Raw genomic sequence first — 20908 nt, 5'->3', positions numbered from 1 at the left:
GTTCGAGTCCAGGTGTGTCTCTGATCATTTCCCTCCTTTTTTTTTCAACTGGAAATGTTTAAGGTTCATACTGAAAGGTGATCTTACTGTTTTTAATTGACAAATACATTTTTCTTTTCAATTTGTGCAGAAATATCTCATTCTAAGTATATCATCCACCAAAGCCTAAAAACTCTATTTTCTCCCTCTCTTTCTCCCTCTCTCACTTTGTTAATCTCTTCTTCCACTCACAGACCCACTTAGACCCTCGTGCACCCACTCATAGCCCCAGTCAGCCCCTCACACACCCACTCCTAGACCCACTCAGACACTCACACACCCACACATAGACCATCTCAGACTCTCACACATCAACGTACGACCCACTGACACCCTCATGCACCAACTGACAGACCTGCATGGACACTGACTCACCCACTAAGACACTGATGCATGCACTCTCACACCCAGACAGAGACTCTCACAGCCGCTCTCACCCCTAGATACACCCTCTTACACCTATTCTCACACACAGAGAGATAGGCTCTGGCCAACTCCCGCTGCGCATGGCCAAAGGACCTTGTGCAGAGTAGGGTTGGGAGAGTACGGGGATTGGCCACAGGGACTGGCTGCAGGCCAGACCCTGTGGCCAACTGCTGCCTGGCTAGGCCGAAGGCTGCGTGCGACTGTGGTTGCATTAACATGTAGTAATGAAAATTACTATACATTAAAAAAAACATTAGAAATTCACTGAAAAAACAAAGCTTACGGGGATGTAACAGTTATGATATAGAATTTTTTTTTTAAATATAGAGATTCACTGAAAAACATAAAGGTTACATGGATGTTATAGCTAGGAAATAGAATTTAAAAAACAACTTAGAAATACACTGAAAAAAGCACATTCCGGCTTGAACTGCCAAGCCAGGTCCTCCCTGAACCGGAGCACAAGCAACCCAGGACCTGTTTCGCTGTAGTTCTGACTCATTAGCCAAGTATAGCTTAGTTGCAGTGACACAGTGTGCAAGGGACCCATGTTTGAACATACCCATCCCACCTAGGACGAAACACTAACGTACAATTAAAATGATGAATGGAATGCTTGAAATGATCTAAGGCCCTGGTAATTACTTTGGCTGCATCCAAGTCATCATTATTTTGCACACTATGCTGCCTGTTTCTGAACTTAGCTATATGAAAATCATTCTTAGTCCTGCTCCAGTGGCAACAGTTCACCCTAGCTGCCAATCCAGATCCCCCTTGAACCTGAACACAAGCAACCCAGGGCTGGCTTTGCCCTAATTAGGGCTCATCAGCCAGGTATAGCTTGATTCCAGTGACAGTGTGCACAGGACCCACATTTGAGCAACAGCAATATGAGGCTGCTACGCAGGAGTGCCACTTTTATGCCCATTTAAAGTTTGTGGGTGTGGAGGACTCCCTAACCAATGGGGGCAAAATTCCCATGGGTATCCCTACCCACTCTTACATCACTTCCTGATGGACTGGCACTAAATATTCCCTCAGTGCACCAAATCCAAGATTAACCCATTAACCCTTCTTCCCTTAGTCAGACCTATTGGCACACTCCTGAGTTGTGTCCAATATAAGGAACAACTCCTCCTGGAAGAATAGTTCTGCAACAGGTTTTGCCTCTCTGTAGGAGATGTCAGCCTATCTACCTCAAAAAATTAAAGGAGGAGTTGTAGGAAAGTGGCTCTTTCGACATGGTAACCCCCCATTTTTTGCTGGTTTCTGGTGCAGTTTTGATTGAAATGGCCTTTTCTCCTTGCTAAACAGATCCCCAGCGCCAGATCTCTTTCCCCAAAACTGCAGTTATTTTTCCCAATTGGCAAACCTTTAGCTAGCACTATATGTCCATAGTAAATGGTACCCCTGGTACCTAGGGCATGGAGTACTGAAGGAAGGCCTCTGAGGGCTGTAGCATGAGTTATGCCCCCCTCAGGAACCACAACATGGCACACAACCTGTGTGCCCTGTCCACTTTATGCTTTATATGTAAGGCACACCTCTAGCAAGCCTTCCTGCTGTAAAGGCAGGCTGCGTTATATTACATCTGAGTTCATATGTTCCTGAGCAAATATGCCCCTGCTATGTCTTTGTCGATTCTCAGACATAGTAAGTGGACAGTGAAGCCATTTTAAGTACGTGCTGGGCACGAGATCCCTAGCTACATAATGGCTTCACTGACAATAGGGATGTTTGGTATCAAACATCTCATATTAATAAACCCTCACTGAATCCAGTGTTGGATTTATTAATACATGCACTCAAGAGTGCACGTTAGAGGTGCCCCCTGAAAACCTACCAACTCCTAGCATGGGCACTAACTGTTCAAAATCAGTGCATCCACCTTAGAGTTCTGGCCCCGTGAGGTGAAAGCCAATGCTCTTGAGAGCTCAGAACACAAGCCTGCTCTGGGCAGAGGTGTGACCTCCTCTCCCAGGCAGGAGGTACATTCCAGGGCGGGGAGCTTCAAAGGCCTTGCTGCCTTTGAAATGCGAACAAGGCCTCTCCCACATTTGGTGGCAGGACTGGTGAGAAAATTAAGTAAATTAAGAGGTGTGCCCACTTCATGCCAGTCCCACCCCAGGGTGGACAAGCTTCAGTGGACACTACTTTTTAAATTCATCCATCTTGTATGGAATGAATTAGGCCAATAGGGTTAGGGCTATGCCTCTCCCAAAGGAAGTGGTCGTAGGAAGGGTGTAGTCACCCTAAAGGTGAGCAGCCCATTGGCTGCCATCTGACATTCCCTGTAATGCACCTAAATTTTGTATTTAGGTGGCACCCTTGAATGCTAAATTCCGACTCCTGTTGACCTAAGAAGAGCCAGACATCACAGAAGTTGCACCATTAGAGAAGACTGAAGACAAACTTACGTGGCCCCAGCCCTACCAGCCTGTCTGACGCCTTCAAAGAACCTGCACCCAGAAGACGACTTGTCCTGCAGCCCAGCGACCTCTAAAACCTTGGGAGGACTGCCTACCTCTGATAAAGACCAAGAGATCCTGTGAAGAGCGAACCTGCCCAAAATAAACCATCTTCAAAGAAGAAGTCTGCCTGAGGAACCACAAAACCACAGCCGGGAACCACCTCTGCACCCAACACCCACACTCACAGACCAAGTGACCTACCAGTCCTGTAAAGGTTCCCCAGCACTTCTGAACAAGAGTCCACCGTGGGATGACCCCTGCCGGACTCCACAGGGATGCCTGCAGCCTAAATCTAAGAACTCCACCAGACCTCGACCTGCCTGATAATCTGTTTCCGATGTCAAAAGACACACCTGCACCCAGTGCCCCTGGACCTTGGGAGCTGGGCCAATGGTGACCCTACAACCCCTGCCATCTCTACTTACCTGGGCAGCTGTGGGTTGACCTCACCCGGCCTACTGGCTAGAGCCTGCATCCTGTTTCTGAAAGTGATCTCCTCCATTGATTAACATTGTGTGCCTGATGGTGTGTTGGCACTCTGCAACCGGCTGACGCTGTGCCGTTGAGGGTGTAAGGTTGGTGCTGCCTTGTGTCCCCCTCCCTTATACTTAACCTTAACTCCAGAGGTTCTGCCCCTGCTTTACTCACCTGTAAGCAGCGCTTCAGCGGATACGCCCCTCTCCATTGGATAGCATTGGGCACCTGATGCTGTGTTGGCACTCTGCACCCGGCCACTTATGTGCCTCTTAGGGTGTATGTTTGGTGATACCTTGTCCTCGCCCTCCCCCGGTGCTTACCCCAACCCACAGAGACCAACCTCTGACACCGCTTGTACTTACCTGGGAGCAGCGCATCTTCATCCTCCCCAGTCTCCATTGATTAACATTGGGCACCGACTCCGAATTTGACTTCTGCACCCAACCACCCCCATGCTGCTGTGGGTGCACACTTGGTACCAACCTGAGCCTTGCGCTATGCTAGTCTAAAGCCCTGAAAATTGGGATTGTAGGTTGTGTACTTACCTGTGAAACTGCATCCTGTTTTCCTCCGAAAAGTTAACATTGAAGATTATGAAAATTGCACTGTACCGATTTTTGATACAGCACAAGTATTTTTAATATACAAAACTGGCTACCTTATAATGAAGTTCTTTGGTTCAAAGTATATATAAAAGCAACTGTTATTTTTCTAAATTGGTCTTGGATTTATTCTTTGAGTGTGTGTCTCATTTATTGCCTCTGTGAGTACAACAAATGCTCAACACAACTCCTTGATAAGTCTAACTGCCCACCCACACCACCACACAAAAAGCACTAGACCTATCTATTTCTGCCTATGCAAGCCTTTCTGGATCCAGTGGACTCTCGGCACAGTGTACTCAGTTTTAGTGCACTATATAGAAAGACAGCTTTCTGCAGTAGGGCACATTGTAATTTGCATTTGTCTATCAACGGCGGCTGTCCCTTTGAGTCTGGGCCATTTGTGGCTACAGCCCTCTGACCATCCTGTCAGGAGGAGGTCAAACCATCCCTTACCAACAGGCCTTTTGTTTCATGTTACTGAGAGCACTTACTTCACACTTCTTATCAGGAGGGTATCAGGTTGTGTATGCTCACAACTGCAGTAGCTAATCAGAAACAGCTACTAGAGCTTTGGAGCAAGACAACATGCCTTTCTAAAATCACCTTTACATTAAGAGTTACTTTTAATTAGATGCAGCACTACATTGGGTTTAATGTAACAATTAATTTGATACCTTGCAGTATTATATTTGGTAGTCCCAAGTGGAAGTTAGCACTTAGTGCTTGGCGAGTGCATCCCAATGTTAGCCAGTGAGACTACTAGCCTTACTACATTGATAACTGAGAGATTTCACAGTCTTTTTTAATATTCTGCATACAGCCTTACGGGCTTCTAAGGCCTACTTTGGGAGTTATATAAAAATATTAAAAGGAAGGTTTCGGCTTCACAAAAGGGCTATTTTGCCATGTCTAGTTTGCAGTTTAAAAGCTGCCGGACAGACTGCAGTGGCAGACCTAGAGCCAATGTGTTCACCTTGTTGCTGAAGTGGAAGCACAATAAGTGCTGCAGTCCACTGGTGACATTTAATATACAGAGAGACCCTGGGTTCAGAGGGTGCTATATACTTGCGACTTACAGGTAAGTTAAATTTTCCAATATGGTATTAGCCAAATGTACATCCATTTGTGGTTCGAACACAAGCAGAGGGGTCTGGTCAGCAGGGCCCAATGCACTTCAAAGTCTTAAAACCAGCAGCACCAGTCCAAGAACTTGGGGTGGAGATCTTCATAAAAAAGAAGCATTTCCTTACCAAAGTCAACACTTTTTTCACTTTTTTTCCAACAAGTAAGGATAGCAGGGTGTAGTACCACATACAGTGCAAATTGCTGTCGTCCAACAACTCACAGGTTACGTTACAGCTGGGAACGGTTCAGGCACTTGAAGAAGATCGATTTTCTAGTTTGAGTCTGCTGTGTTTTCATGTCTTATGATATATTTTGAGAGAACTGGGGTTGTTTTTTCTCTTTCCAGTGAATTTATATTATTTTCCAACTACACTTAAAGAAACCATTTTATTCAAATTGCACTTGAATAGAAAACCGCCTTTTATCTGCAGTCAAACTCCCATATTCTACCTACAGTAAACGCTCCCCAATTCCGTACATCACGAGCCTAGGTGACCAGATAATATCCTGTCAACAAGGTTTCTGCTGTTCGAACGTTCACTAAGAATAGTATTGCAATAATTGGTAGTCCTCTTGTCCTGTTAAAGACTTTAAATCAATAAAAGTAAAGTCTGTAATTAGCAGTCTCTGCTTTCCATTCACACTTAAGAAAAGAAATGGCAGTTACTTGCCACCTAATCTACATGTACACCTCGTAAAGAGCAACCAGTGAGGAAACTAGGACACTGTGGCCCGTATTTATACTTTTTTAGCAGTGCGTTTGCGTCATTTTTTGAAGCAAAAGCGGCCAAACCTTCCAAAATACAATTGTATTTTGTAAGTTTGCGCGGCTTTTGAATTACAAAGTGGCTCAAATGCGGCGCAAAAAAAATATATAAATATGGTCCTAAATGACTACTCTTCTCCCATCAAGTGACATACTCTTCCAGAACATCTGTCTTTCTGCTGTAGATTTATTCTCTGTCTTACACCAGAATACCAGAATCATGCTTTGCATCTGGATCGTAGGCCACTTCTTGCTATCTCCTGAATATGTGAAAAGTTGGATATTGACAAGGATGTATGCTTTCCCAAATCGGACTTTACTTGGATTAAACAGAGACACCATTCCCCGGGCCTGCTCACTTACTATGTCCTGGGGAGCCCACCCCTGGAACACAATTGTTGCCACACTACTATGGGCAAGGAAACGTGTTTGCTCCCCTCTGGCAGGGACATTTTTGAATCTCCTGCCAAATGGGAGCAAACACTATGGACCCCATTACGACCCTGGCGGTCGGTGATAAAGTGGCGGTAATACCGCCAACAGGCCGGCTGTAATTCCCACCAAATTTTGACCATGGTGTTAAGATCTCCGAAAGACAGCCAATGTACCACACCGACTGCCAGGGCGGAAACAACAGCCACCGCGGCGGTAGCCGCCTACAGCCTGGTGGAAGTCAAAGTTCCTCCCACCATATTAAGACCTTTTCCGGGGCGGTACCAATGACATCAAAAGCCTGGCGGAAACAGAAGTAAAAGGACTCACCATTGGAGACACAGGAAAGAACCACACCGCCATGGAACCTGAACTGTATGTTTTTCCAATGATATTCAACGTTCTGGTCCACCACAAACACCAACGCCGGCGAAGATGGTGACGGTGAGTACAGCTGCCTAGCAAACAAGGGATGAAGGGAGGAAAACGACTGTGACACACACATACACCACACACATACCCCATACACACAACCAGATGCACAAGAAAACAAGTTAATCCCCCTAAATTGGCTGAATAACGCAAGGACAAAACAAATTTACTAAAGTGAGTGTGATAATATCAACACAGTATAAAAATAACTTAGCCAATGTTACAGATATCTACAAATGTACAGAAAAAGTGACACTGCCCAGTCCTCAGTTCCTGTGGGCCACATGGCCACAGGGCAAAGTCCAAGGCCCCACTTGTCACCTGCATCAATACGGAGAGAACACTGCAGGGGCATCAGCTGGCAAATAGGCAGGAACCTCAGGGCGGCACCTCAGCCGGGAGCAGAAACAAGACCACTGGTTCTGGAGGGGGCAACATGCCCTGTGCTTGGTCCTGGGTCGTGATGGGCCACAGTCTCTTGAGTGGGTGTCATGCCCACTGGTTCTGGAGGGGGCAACATGCCCTGGGCTTTGTCCTGGAGAGTGATAGGCCAAGTTCTCTCGAGTGGGTGTCTTGCCCACTGGTTCTGGAGGGGGGAAACATGCCCTGTGCTTTGTCCTGGGGAGTGCAAGGCCACAGTCTCTCAAGTGGGTGTCTTCCCCACTGGTTCAGGAGTGGACAGGCCACACAGCAACCCAAGGAGGCAGGATCACATTGCGTCCACCAGCGGTGATGGCTGCACTGTGGTGGTGGTGGGGGGGAGGCTACTGCACATCCCCTACACCCTTGGATGGAGGCACTGTGGTGGTGGTGGTGGGAGGCTCCTGCACATCCCCTGCACCCTTGGATGGATGCACAACCATGGTTGGTGGTGGGGGCTCCGTGACAGCTGCTGGTGCAGGCACCTTCCCCTTTCGGGTGGCAGGTGAAGGCTTCTTGCCCTTCTTGTCTGCTGGTGCAGGCTCCTTGCCCTTCTTGCCTGCTGGTGCAGGCTCCTTCCCCTTCAGTATATGTGGCCTGGAATCCTTTCCACCACGAGTAGGTGCGGATGGAACTGGGCCCGTGGACTGTGCGGCTGAGGTGCTTGGCTGGGTTCGTGGTAGCCTGGCCTTACATCCAGGATGGGGGGTGGGAGGAGTAGGGAAGAGGTCAATGGTGGATAGGAAAAGTTTCTTAGGGACATTGGGGCGGGAGAGGGAGAAGGAATGGGAGTGGAGGATGAGGGAGTGGTTGTTGGAAGTGTCTGACTGCTGGTTTTGGGTGCAGGTGCATGGGCTGGATGTTGTTGTGAGGTTGAAGGCTGTTGGGTGCCTGAGTGCTTGCGTTTGTGTACTTTAGGGGGGGGACAGACACAGTGGGAGAGGACACAGGGGACGTGTGCATGGATGTTGTGGAGGTGTCTGCCAGTGAGGTGTGTGTTCTGCTAGGTGTGGTGATGCTGGTAGTGGATGCTGATGTAGTGCATGCAGGTGTGAGTGTGGATGTGACTGGGAGGGAGGTGGTGGAGGGGGAGACAGTGTAGGCAGTGGATGTTGTAGTGTCTGCAACTGTATTGTGTTTGCATGTGTGCTTGTGGGATGAAGTCTGGTGCTTGTGCTTGCCCGTGACACTCTTGGGTGTTGTCCTGTGTGCTTTCTTGTCTGGCTGTGTGCTTGGGATGGGTTGGGGTAGAGAAGAATGGGACTGGGAAGTGGTAGTTGGAGAGGGGACAGTAGAAACAGGGACAATGGCTGCCTTCAGAAAGGAGGCCAGAGCCTGGATCGATCTCTGTTGGGCCGCCAATTAAGTGTGAATGCCCTCCAGGAATGCATTAGATTGTTGCAACTGGGCTGCCAGCCCCTGGATGGCATTCAAAATGGTTGACTGCCCTACAGAGATGGATCTCAGGAGGTCAATAGCCTCCTCACTCAGGGCAGCAGGACTAACTGGGGCAGGGCCTGAGGTGCCTAGGGCAAAGGAGATGACCACCCTTCTAAGTGAGCGGGAATGGGGCAACTCGATGAGGGGCTGCTGGGAGGGCGATGCTGGTACAGGGGTGGCCGCTGTACCTGTAGCTGGGGTGGTCACAGAAGTGTCCGCCACCACCAGGGAGCTTCCATCGGAGGAGGTATCTGTGTCTGAATTGTCCCCTTCAGTCTCTGCCGTGGTGCTCCCCTCACCCTCTGTCCCACTGGTGTCCTTTGCGTCAGTGAACCCTGCCTTCTAGGTCCTGTGGGATGCAGCTCCCTCTGTCACCGGTGCCTCTGCTCCTTCGCCAGATGATGCTAATGCACATAAGGACAGGATGACAAAACAAGAAAGGGGGGAGAGAGACAAAGGATACACTGGGTCAATGGCTGCTCCAACACCACCGTTGGTGTACACAGCACCATCACACACAGGGAACAGGCCTACACACTAAGCATTGTACCACCACTGATATTGCTAGCCACCAGGGTATGAGGAGGTGCACACACTGCCAACTGCAGCACACCTGGGACCCACGCAGCCCAGACCAGTAGTGGATGCTTACAAGCTAGGTAGGCAGGATTATCCCTTCAGAACCCTAGCCACCAGAGGACCTACGCTGCTATGTCAGGCCTGGCCTAGGAGCACCCACTGACACACATCCACCACCCGGATACCACTCCACCAGCCGTAAGTTGTAATGATAGCCACTGCACTCACCCCTTTGTGGCTGCTGTGATGCCCTCAAGCGCCCATCCAGCTCTGGATAGGCCACCACCAGTATGCAGGCCGTCAGGGGGGTCAGGGTTCGACAGGCACCCCCTTCCTCGTTGGGAGGCCATCCCCAGCTGGGCCTCAGCCAGCTTCCATGCCTAGCGTCTCAGGTCCTTTCACCGTTTGCGAAGAGTGTGTGGTCCGCCTGCCATAGACCCCCAGGGTCCGCACCTCATTGGCGATGGCACGCCATAAACCCTTCTTTTGATGGGTGCTGACCTGCAGAGACAATACACACAGGAAAACACCATTAGACAAAAAGTCCAGCCTGTCACACATATGGCCCACCATACCCTTTTCCATCACCATTGGCACACACATAGCCCAGCACACAGCATGTACACCACAAAGAGGACATCCAGCCACACCCCTTACACGAGGCCTTCACACACACACAACTCCATGCATTCATGCTACATGCATCGTACCCACAGTGTACTCACCTGTTGGTCTGGAGGCCAATACTGCAGTCCGTACTGGGGTAAGACCCCATCCAGCAGTCTCTCCAACTCCTCCGAAGTGAAGGCTGGTGCCCTTTCCCCAGTCACACGGACCATGGTAGGTTCCAGACACAGGTCACAGCAGCACATGCAGTGTAGGTCCTCTCCTATGAAAGGTCAGGTAGCAAGTGAGGAATATGATAGAAAATGGCAGTCACGTCTGCTGCGGTGCATTCTGTCACCGCCGGCGTAGATCACCATTGGCCACTGTGCCCCATAGGGCCCAATATTAACCAGTGAGGAGTTTCACTGTGGTTCCCGACCTCCTCCCGCCACGAGGCACAACATCAGCGGAATTAACTCACTTCCACATGTCCCTCCACACAGGACAGGTGGACGCCATTTCAGTGGGGGGGGGGGGATCAGCCCTATGGAATAATGCTGCGTCACAGGAGAAATAGGCACATACTGGACAAATCACAGTGACCCATTACAAGTTTACAGATTGCAAACTCCTGTTGTGGATCCAATGTTCAGTTTGTGACAGTCTCCTCACTCTTGTGTCCCTTAGATACCTACAGCTGTGGATGAATGCGAGATGGAGACATACCCCCGTGTACAGACCCCTGGTGGACTTGGCTACACTAGAGGACAGGCACATTATCCTCACCTATGGACTTGACAGGGCCACAGTCACAGAGCTGTGTGCCCAATTGGAGCCTGACCTGATGTCTGCTATCCGTCACCCCACTGGGAACCCCCCTCTTGTGCAAGTGCTATTTGTACTCCATTTCCTGTCAACTGGTTCTTTACAATTGACAGTGGGCTTGGCAGCAGGAATGTCACAGCCAATGTTCTCAAACGTGCTGACAAGAGTGTTGTCTGCCCTGATAAAACACATGTGCAGCTACATTGTTTTCCTCCAGGTTGAGGATTTGGCCACTGTGAAGGCCGAGTTTTATGCAATGGGACATATCCCCAACATAATTGGGGCAATTGATGGTACACAATTTGCATTTGTCCCCTCTACTCCCCAGCAGAATGAACAGGTGTTCAGGAATCGTAAGATTTTCCACTCCATGAATGTGCAGATGGTGTGCTTGGCGGACCAGTACATCTCCCACATCAATGCTAAGTATCCTGGGTCGGTTCATGATGCCTTTGCCCTGAGGAATAGCAGCATCCCAAATGTGATGGGCCAACTACAGAGGCAAAGGGTGTGGCTAATAGGTGAGCCCTGTCTCCCACCCAGTAGTTGTTGGTGTATGGGTATGGTGTGGGCCATATAGGATAGTGTGTCCCTAAATGTTGTCCCTCAATATGTGCAGGTGACTCTAGTTACCCAAATCTATCATGGCTGCTGTGAGGAATGCCAGGAAAAGGGCAGAAGAATGTTATAATGAGGCACATGGGCGAACCAGAAGGATAATAGAGAGAACCTTTGGCACCCTGAAGGCCAGGTTCCAGTGCCTCCATCTAACAGGTAGATTCCTGTGCTACTCACCCAAGAAGGCCTGCCAGATAGTAGTGGTGTGCTGCATGTTGCACTACCTGGCCCTCAGACACCATGTCCCTTTTCTGCAGGAGGGGGAGACTGGAGATGCCCCTGTGGCAGCAGTAGACCCTGTGGACAGTGAGGATGAGGAGGCAGAGGATGAGGATGAGGACAACAGAACGTCAGTTATACAATAGTACTTCCAATGACACACATGTAGGACAGTGTAACTTTACATTTCAATTACTTTGGTTGTAATCTATGTGGCAATGGCATGCTGATATTCCCCACTTCTATGCCCACTTACTGTTCCCTCTGGCAATTCATTTTGCAGATGTTGGTTATGTGACAAATACTCCTGGTGTGATCACTACAGCCATCTACAGGTCATTAAGCTCTGCTCATTGTATGTACAGTTACTTAGCAATAATTGTACCTGTTTCAATTAATACATTTCTGAAATACATGACATACTCCAAATAGATTTATTTCAAAGGGTGTTTATTGGAGTGCTAATATATAGGGGGAAAGTGCAATGGGATGGGGTGATGATGGAGGAAAGTCCAGGGTATTGTTCCAGTCTATTTGTAGCACAGGTGCAGTGTCCAAGGGTACATAGGAAGGGGAGCAATGGCAGTTCAAGGTGGACCGGGTCACTGAGTGGGACAAAAGGGTGACAATCCGGAAAGTCTCATTTCCTGGCGGGGTCTTGGCAAGTGTCTCTGGTTCACCTTCTGCACGGGGAGGGGTGCTGGTGGCCTGTGAGTTCTGTGGCGGGGCCCCCTGGCCACTAGCAGCAGTGGAAGTGGAAGGCTGTTCAGATGTCTGGCTAGTGGCAGAGGCCCACTGGTGTGAGACTGCCTCCCTCATAATGTTGGCCATGTTTGCCAACACCCTTGCTATGGAGATCAGGGTGTTGTTGATGGCCTGCAAGTTCTTCCTGATTCCCTGGTACTGTCCCTCCTGCTGCCACCTGTTCTCTTGCACATGGTGTAGGATCTGACCCATTGTGTCCTGGGAATGTTGATAGGCTCTGAGGATCTCAGAGAGTGCCTCCTGGATAGTCTGTTCCCTGGGCCTGTCCTCCCCCCTGGTGCACAGCAGTCTTCCCAGTTCCCTGTTGGCCTGTGCCTCTGTCCCCTGAACCGTGTGCCCACTGCCACTGACCCCAGGTCCCTGATTGTCTTCTGTGTGAGGTGTGGCCTGGGGTCCCTGTAGAGGTGGACACACTGCTGATTGACCTGTCCTGGGGACAGAGGTCTGGGTATGCTGGGTGGGTGCTGTGGTGGTGTTTCCAGGTTGGGGAGGCTCGGTGGTGATCTGTGACTGGGCTTAGGTAACCGGCTGTCCAGTGGTCCCTGATGGGCCAGGTAGCTCGTCCAGATCCTGAAGACAATAGTTACTGTCATCACTGCGGCCTCTTTAGTTGGGGAACTGGATAGTGATGGCTCCTCCTTTCCAGTGACATTGGCTGGGGTACCTGTGGGGATGTAAATTATGTGTTATGGTTAATGTGTATGACATATTGTACATCTGTGGCTTCCCCTCTATGGTTGGATTTGCCCTGCCAGCTTTCACTTGTGTATGTTAGTGTATGATGGGATTGCTAGTTCTCCATGGTGTGCATGCTTTAGTGATGAGTGTCCATACAGGGCTGCGAGGGGTGTCCATGCATTGGTACAGCATGCAGGGCTTGGCATTGGGATAAGTGAGATGTGATGGTGGAGTGTGTGGGATGTAGTCGAGTGATGGGAGTGCAGGTGAGGGAATATGATGGCATGAAGGTAGGGGGTGATAATAGTAGAGAGTTGACTTACCAAAGTCCAGTCCTCCTCCGACTCCGGCTAGGTCCTCAGGATGCAGTATTGCCAAGACTTGCTCCTCCCATGCTGTGAGTTGGGGGGAGGAAGTGGGGGTCCACCGCCAGTCTTCTGGATAGCGAGGTGGTGTCTTGCTGGTATGGAACGTACCTTCCCCAGTAGGTCGTTCCAACTCTTCTTGATGTCATCCCTTGTTCTGGGGTGCCGTCCGAGGGTATTGATCCTGTACACGATTCTCCGCCATAGCTCCATCTTCCTGGCCATAAATATCTGCTGCACTTGTGCTCCAAATAGCTGTGGCTCTACCCTGACAATTTCCTCCACCGTGACCCTTAGCTCCTCCTCTTTGAAATGGGTGTGTTGGGTAATGTGTTGGGGTGTGTGATGTAGAGTGCGTGAGTGGTATATAGGTGTGAGTAGTGTGTGGCTATAGTTGTGTCAGTGGTCTTGGTGTCTCTCTGGTGGCAATGCTTTGTAGTCGTAAATGGTTGTGGGTAATGTGGGTGTTGTGTGTTGTTTGCATTGTCCAATGTTGTGTTGTTTTGTATGTGGATGTCAATTCTGAGCGCGGTGGTATGTACCTCCAATGGTTTACTGCCGTTGAATGTCCGTCGTGGTGATTGTTGTTCTGTTGGCGTAACTGTGTGGGTTTTGGGACCGGCACTTTATCACTGACCATTGGTCTGGAGGATTTGTGTATGTGGCTGAATTCTGTCAGATTGGTGTGTGTGTCATAATACGGGGAATGGATATCCGCCGCCGCAGTGATAAGTTGGCGACCGTCAGCGTGGCGGCAAGTGGGATTTACCGCCAATGTCATAATGAGGGCCTATTACTGCTCCCAGCCAGTCGGAGATTTAAAAATAATCCCACCGGCTGGGAACAGACTTGTATTCTGTTTTGAAACAGAACCTATATTCCATCTACCCAGAGGGAGCAGCATAAGTAGCTTCTCCCTATGGGCCGGAACAATGCTGGCTCTGCACCATCATCTAGTATGTGGGTTGTCTGTGTGGGCAACCACCTCTGACATTGAGGGTTGGGGTTTCTAGGGCCTAATGAGGCTTGGGAAGGGTTCTGCGTAAAACCCCTCCCCTTTTTAAGTGTTTTTGGCCCTGGGGGATGGGATTCCTAGGACCCGAGAAAACTTGAGGTGGAGGCTGCACTTTAAATGTGATACGGCCATGGGGGATGGTGTCCTCTGGGCCTAATGAGGTTCCAGGAGTGGAGCCGTTCGGGGGCAGTGCACAGTGGGGTCATGAGTTATAGTTATCTTAAGGCATGAGTTACAGTTACTTGAGATAACTATAACTTGTGAATTTCTGTGTTTTTTTAGTTTAACACATTACAATGTTAGTGAACATTTCACCTAACCATAACATTACTTTAATGTTTGTTTTCCTCAGTGAAATTTGGCAAAAAGCTAGCTGCCAGTAATGCAGATTGTGTTTTTTGGTATTTGGAGCAAATCCATACAGTGGTTTGGGAGATATTAAGGGTAAATAAATTTGAATATCTCTGGCTGCTAATAATTAGCAAAATTCGCAAATATGCATGCGAAAGGAAGCATTGTAATTGACCGACCACAACCTGACTAGAAAATTTCGACTGCCATATGATTTCACGGGACATGGTCCCCAGGGATGAAAATTCAAATTGAAAGTGGCATAAGGGGTTAGCGTGAAGGTTCCCTGAACCCAGGAGTGTGATGTAAGTGTGTGTTAGGGGCAAATTATATATTTAATATCATTTTGCGTCACAGTGCACGATATTCACAACAATTAATTAATTTTTGCATATTTACCCCAATTATTTGCAAAATATTCACGATTATTGAAAAATTTGAAAGAAAAAGCACAGACTCATTCATACACTAATTCATTCACTCACACATGCACTCAGAAGCTTAGGCGTCCACTCAAACACCCACTCAGACACTCATACACCCGCTCAGAACCACTCATAGACTCACACACCCATTTTCAGATCAGCCCGGACACTCACGCACCCACTCACACATCCAGTGGCAGAGACAGACCCTGTGTCCAACCTGGGTACGGCCAAAGGCCATGCATGGCTCAAGGTTGGGTGGTTATAAGGGCTTGGCTTCAAGGCCTGGCTGCAAAGCCAGGTCTTGCGACCAACCCCCACCTCGCACGGCGAAAGCCATGCACCAGGGGGGGTGGGAGGTTGGGTTGAATAACATACAGTCATTAAAATAACTTTACGTTAAAAAACCATGGAAATTCATTGAAAAAAAAGGCTACATGGAAGTTATAGTTAGGTTCTGAATTTACTCGTACAAAACCACAAAGATTCAGTAGTTATAGTCAGAGTTATTTCAAGTAACTATAACTTGTGTCCTAAGGTAACTATAACTCGCACCTTTGCCATGTACAGCTAATTACTCCACATATTATGTTATAGATGAGAACGTGTATGGCATCTTTGATAACCTTGCAACCTTAGGGAGTTATAATTACTTGAAAGAACACTAACTATACTGAATTTCTATGGTTTTGTAGGAGTAAATTCAGAACCTAAATATAACGTCCCTGTAACTTTTGTCTTTTTCAGTGAAATTCTATGTTGTCACATGGGTAATGTAAGAAGGTGGGCAATTGGAGGCAAAGGGTGTGAGTCTTTCACAAGTAATAAGGGGTCCATTTATGAGCTGATTTGCATCTCTCTTGCCCCACGCAGCGTGGGGCAAGAGCTATGCAAAGCTTACATGTGAGTTATTAATCCACACAAGGCCACTTTGATTGGCCCTGTGTGACTTCATAAATCTGGAGTAAAACAAAACAGCTCAAATCACTGCATTGCCGTTGTCCTGCCTGGGAAGATGTTTCATGGGAGTTGCATTGGTGTTCCCATGCAGCTCCCATGGATTCAGACACATTCTCAGATATATCTGGGCATGTGCCATAAAGATATGCCTTCTCAGGTGAGGCGTAACAAGGAGAAATATCTTTTTCTCCTTGTTACTTCCTCTTTCTACGTGTTCTGCATTCTGCAGAATACATAGAAATAGAAATATGCCTCTAAGGATTGTTTTATGCAGGAAGGTGTCCCTTCTTGCGTGAAAACAATGCTGCTTGCAACGTAGGCACCCTTGCACAATTGTGCAAGGGTGCCTACATTGGCGCTAGGCTGCCAAAAGGGTGTCACCGTAGGGAAAAGGCAGTGATGTACCATATTGCCATAAATACAGCCTGACCTTTCCCTGTCACTCAGTGCAGCCAGCACTACTTAATGCTACATATTGCTTTAGAAATATGGTCATGTACACAGGTGGAAATACTTATGGTTACACCATCTTAACAATCCACAACTCTTGAGAGCTCTGAAATCTAAAACCATTATACCCCTGAAACAATTTTACCCCTATATGTAATACACACAATATAAGGGAGTGCAAAAAGCAGGCATAATGGCTTTGTCACCACATACATGAAAGCAAAAACATGTCATAACAAGCCAATGCAACACCATTAAAATTGCAAGTGATGGTACCACTTTCCAATTACATTCTTTAGAACATGGAATGACTCACTGTTAACCTGGTGATAATTAAAAAATCTTTCCAACTACCTTTCTTAAGACATATAAAGTATGATTGTCAATTTTTTTCATTGTCAATAAAGCATTGCAATTTAAACAAAATATGAGAATGAGACTTTGAGTATTTTTCCACTTTCAACTGGCTGCAAGAAAAGCCTTAAGACCCTCCAACAGGAGTTCCCCACCCCATAGCCTCTATGTAAATGGCAAGATCTAGGAGCACTTAAAACTGTGTAACAACTCTCTTTGGGCCCCCAATTCCACCCTAAAGGAGACATGAGCAAACATTAAGAAAAACATTAGTGAAGGCACCTGTGGGGACTGCTGCAGTTCTGGCAGCCCCACACTTAGGAAGTTGGTGATGTCCCTGCCCTCTCTGGTGTACCACAATGAGAAAAAAAGACATTTTAAATTGACCTCGCAAGGGATTATTGGGTGCTCCAGGCCCCAACTGATCAGAATTGCTATGGCTGCCAACGGGAAATTAATTTTTGTTAACATTTATTTTAAGGGAGCCCTGATCTCACTTAGTGGAACCACAGCATGTATATTCTCTGGGGGTTGCAGGCGAAGCCCCCATCTACCACACCAACAACACTCTAAATCTGCTCACTTTAATGCTGTCTTTCTAGAAGAATTTATTTAGCTTAAGTCTTTAAGCATAGGATTCGCAAGAGCTATCCACACTGGGCTAAAAAAGTCAAACACATTTTAGCATTCTAGGTGCAGTATTACAGCTCTGGATTGTTAAAGTACTATTCAAGACACCCTAGAACAAGTAAAAGTAGCTACTATGCTTCAGACATCCAATATTTCAGACACTGCTCGTTCATCATTCAGACCTGGATGTCCAATGGCTACACAAAGCTCAACCAAACCTAAACAGAATTTATGTTATTTGCCAAAAGCTACAAGTAAAATACAGTAGAAACCCTGGTGCCATGACATGACCTGGAAGGCTTAGAACCCCAACTTTCACAGAATGCCAAGTCACTTTTGTTCACCCTGGGCACCACACATTACCAAAATAGACAACCTGGAACCAGTTCGGTCTTCCAAAGCAATCAAACATTTTCTTCCAGAAAGCAAGTTCAGAACTGCTGCTCAAGTCCTTGTACTCTTGCATCTGGATGTTGATAATAGCCTACACTAATGTCTCCTGGCTTCACACTATTACCCCTTCGGGGCATCCTACATGCCTCAGCACATCTCATCCATGACCTGATGAAATATGATCACATCACCCACATCATGATGGGACACCATTTACTCCCCTTGCGCGCACTCACCATCTTCAAAACCAGTTGCATAATTTACAAAGCCATCACATCTATCACTCCTGCTTCTCATCCAGACAAGCTCGCAATCTCTGGTGGCTCTCAGCACACCCACAGCCAGGACACCATCAGACTGCAGACTAAAGATAGCCACAAATGATAAAAAAAACACAAGACAGCAGGCCTTTTCCACCTACTCAGTATCTACAGCATTCCTGTATCCATATAGATCGCCCAGTGCTGCTTCATTTTAGGAAAGAGATGAAAACTCACCTCCTTAAAGAAAACTAAATCACAATGCATTCATCTTCCACAACCTAGCTTCCTCTCCTGTTACTTGTTAACTTTATGCTTGTCTTTGACCATGCGGTACTCTGCTGCATTTTGGGTAGGTTTCCACCACAAAAATACCATATGTATACATACATATGTCTCACTCTTGTAGGAGCTGGTCAGAGAAGCATAGCTTTGTCTAGACACAAGGAGGCACCCAGTAAAAGCCCAAACAGTGCCCGTGCAGATGTGAGTGCTGCATAAATTGTACAAAGCAAAAGGAGAAAACCCTGGATAGTTCCCCGTGCTTAGGTGGAAAGCTGCTTCTTTATATGAACCACATGTACAACAACAACAATCTCAGGGCCAGATGTAGCAATCAGTTTTGCCCATTCTGTGTCTATGGGAAAATGTCTTCATACATATGGTCCTAAATCTCTTCTTCTTAAATGACTGATTTTCTGGCATACCTTTTAAGCACCAGATAAGTCAAGTATCATGGGAATGCAGATGTGCAGTTGCAGTCCAAACCATTGATGTATTCCATTGTGGCCCCCAATAGAAGGGGTGTCCACTTTCATGCTCCCTCCTATTTGTTATTTATGATGGATTGCAAAGGGCCCCTGGTTAAAAAAATGCCTGGATACATTTTAATAAGCTGTTTTGCAGTTCCAAACCCTGTGTATTTGTGTATTGCCAGCTTCGTGATCACAAAGTATCTTTGCACAAGAGGCTAGTAGTATTCTTTTACATGCCTTTTTGAACTGTCCCCAAAACATCGAACATGGGAATACTGATGCTGAGGGATTATTCCTATGCAGTTAGCACAAAGGGAAGGGATTGTGCTCACTTTGCAGTTTCAATAAGAGCGAGTTGGAGGTTGTGTGGCCGTTTCACAAAGGCTTGAAATCACTACTTCTGAGAAGGCCTCATTTGGTTTCCTATTTTGCCGTCGGACGCGTTGTGTAGGCTGGCCCTTTTAGATATGTAGTTGGAGTCATCCATCATCCTAAAGAGCACTCTGTACATCCCGCCCACCACAATCCTAACGGGATACATCCTTCTGTCCAGAAGTGCATTTTTACTTTGACAGCAACACATTCGTTTTCGCCTCCAGTGCCATTGCCCTAGTTAGTTCATCCGACTACTACTTATCGGAACATATCTTGTTACTTGCAATTTCCGGCATTAACTAAATGCGGGAAACTTATTTACTATATCTTTTGGAGTGGTCCAATATGTATATTGGTGATTCTTCGTTTTATATTTCCAATCTGTTTTTAGGTTCTTTATCAAATAACCGTTTTCTGCTGTCATTTTTTTGACCTCCTATCTGTACTTGGTAAACCACCTACACTCTGGACACAGCAGATGCAAGAATTAAAAGCCTGTTTGGAGGCTGGTGAAACACAGAGAAGCTTTGAAGCTGCTGCTCCATATTTCACTTAAATGCGCGGCCTTCAGGGCAGTATAAGTTCGCGGCTGCCCAGAGGGCAGTGTAGTACCCATGATGCATCTGTTTGAAGGTGCATAGTGGCACAAACAGGATAAATGCAACCTTAACATAATATTGGCCCAGATGTGTTAGGCCTGCGAAATATCTTTTAGTAGCCCAATTGGCTAGGGAGAAGGTATTTACTGTCCTTTAACTGTAGACATAGCATCCATAATATGGCATGGGCACAGAGGCAAAGCGATTCCTCCGTGTGCCTAGGGCCATGCCCCCATGCACAGGACAGAACACCCTCTAATGATAGCGATAGTGCTACATGTGTGGTAATGCTATCTGTATTACATAAGGGCCTGCACAAGCGTCTGTTGCCCCTTCTGTAATACCAAAGTGCCCGAGGGAGCACGAAGTGGGCGCACATGCTCATTGCGCCACTGGGGTACTTTCTATAATACAACCCATGGTTCCTCCATTCAGGTACCTCATGGTCTCTAGAAGGCTTACCTTCGTTCTGACTAAACTGATGCATGAATAGGTTAAGCCACTGTCATCATATGACCTAAAATCTCTTTCATGGAAAGCTTATTTCTGGATGGTCATAACAGACAACCAGGTGCATAAACAGAGTTAGCAGCAAGCCTTATGTGCCTCTGAACAATTTAAAAGGGGACAAGATAGCGTTGAGAGCTCATCCCACCTTTGTTGCAGCAGTCCTTTCAGAATTGCATTGGAATGAGTAGATTAGTCTCCCAACGTTAATTTCCTGTTTATTTGGTTTGCCATCTGAGGAGACACTGCAGAACCTTAACATCAGAAGCCGTATTACACGGAGTGCCCTTGGGCGCAACGAGCATGTGCACCTACTTTGTACTCCTCTGTGGCACTTCGGTATTACAGAAGGGGCTAAAGACGCTTGTGCGGCCCCTTCTGTACTACAGATAGCACTGACCACATGTAGCACCTTCACTATCATTAGAGGGTGTTCACTCATTTGCATGAGGCACATTGAAAGTGCGACACAAACAAGGGATGAAAGGGGGTCCCATGGTGGACCCCCAGACATCTCATTGCTGGCAGATGCAGCCCCTCAGTGCA

The sequence above is a fragment of the Pleurodeles waltl genome, chromosome 5 (assembly GCF_031143425.1).
Source record: "Pleurodeles waltl isolate 20211129_DDA chromosome 5, aPleWal1.hap1.20221129, whole genome shotgun sequence".
In the NCBI taxonomy this organism is placed as follows: domain Eukaryota; kingdom Metazoa; phylum Chordata; class Amphibia; order Caudata; family Salamandridae; genus Pleurodeles; species Pleurodeles waltl.
This window is presented reverse-complemented; position numbering follows the sequence as displayed.